We start from the raw sequence: 1,154 nt of genomic DNA on the forward strand, positions 1-1,154 counted from the left end.
ATATCTTATAATAATTCTGCTTGTCATTGCATTACTTAGCCAGTCGGTGACGCTTTCGTGTGATTAGAGAAAAAAAGAGGGAGAAAGAAAAAGTAAGAGGGAGAAAAAGCGGGAGGGAGAAAAAGAGGGAGAGAGAAAAAGAGGGAGAGAGAAGCGTCCATGACATGAGGTAGAGGGAATGTAATTGTAACGCTTTCACGTGATCAGTTGAAGGGAAAGAGAGGAGACAGATAAAGAGGATAAGGTGAAGAGCGTGGCAGAAAGATAGAGAAAGAAAAGGAGGGAGAGAGAAAGAGAGAGAGAGAGAGAAAGAGAGAGAGAGAGAAGGAGAGAGACAGAAAGAGAGTGTGAGAGAGAGAGAGAGAGAGGGAGAGAGAGAGAGAGAAAAGCGTCCATGATGTGAGGTAAGGGAGACATAATAATTTTAGCCGAAGGGTGATGTTATGGTGAAGTTAAAGAAAGGGAGGGAGAGAGAGATAATGTGGTGGTGGCGGTGATGGTGGTGGAAGTGGAGGTTGTGGCGGTGGAGATGGTGGTGGTGATTGGATTGGGAAAAGTGCATTGTTTTTTTAATTGAACTAAGTTTTTTTATATCATCTATCACTTAACGCATGCGCATAAATTCAATTCCGTGAAATATTCATGCTTACTTACGAAGCAGATATATGCAATTTAACTAAAGGTTGTATCATATGTGCGGGATATTTTTTTCTTTATGGGAAGAATGGAAAAATAAGAGTGAATATTTCTTTTAAGTGTGGGGTCTATTAAGTTTATAAAATTGTGCATAGAGTATATTAGGTGTATATATAAAGTGCATTAAATAATCATCGTATTCCAATTTCTTTCACTTTTCAATGATTAGCAGACGAGCGACAATCATTTGATACAGACACAACACACAGTCTACGCTTTCCGGTTTTTTGGATAACGTTTTCAGAAATAACCCAATAAGTTTACTATTAATTCTGTGAAATATTCACGGGTCCCACTTGTAATATATAAATAAATAAATCGCAAGATGCCCCAAGTCGCAATACTCTATCATACAGTAACCACCATCCACACCATTCGTTGATGCTGCACCAATCATCCCCTCTCTTGAGCCAGATGTAACCGTTACTTCCTCAGCTGTTTCCTGGCAACACGTTTTC

The sequence above is a fragment of the Octopus bimaculoides genome, chromosome 26 (genome assembly GCF_001194135.2).
Source record: "Octopus bimaculoides isolate UCB-OBI-ISO-001 chromosome 26, ASM119413v2, whole genome shotgun sequence".
Classification (NCBI taxonomy): domain Eukaryota; kingdom Metazoa; phylum Mollusca; class Cephalopoda; order Octopoda; family Octopodidae; genus Octopus; species Octopus bimaculoides.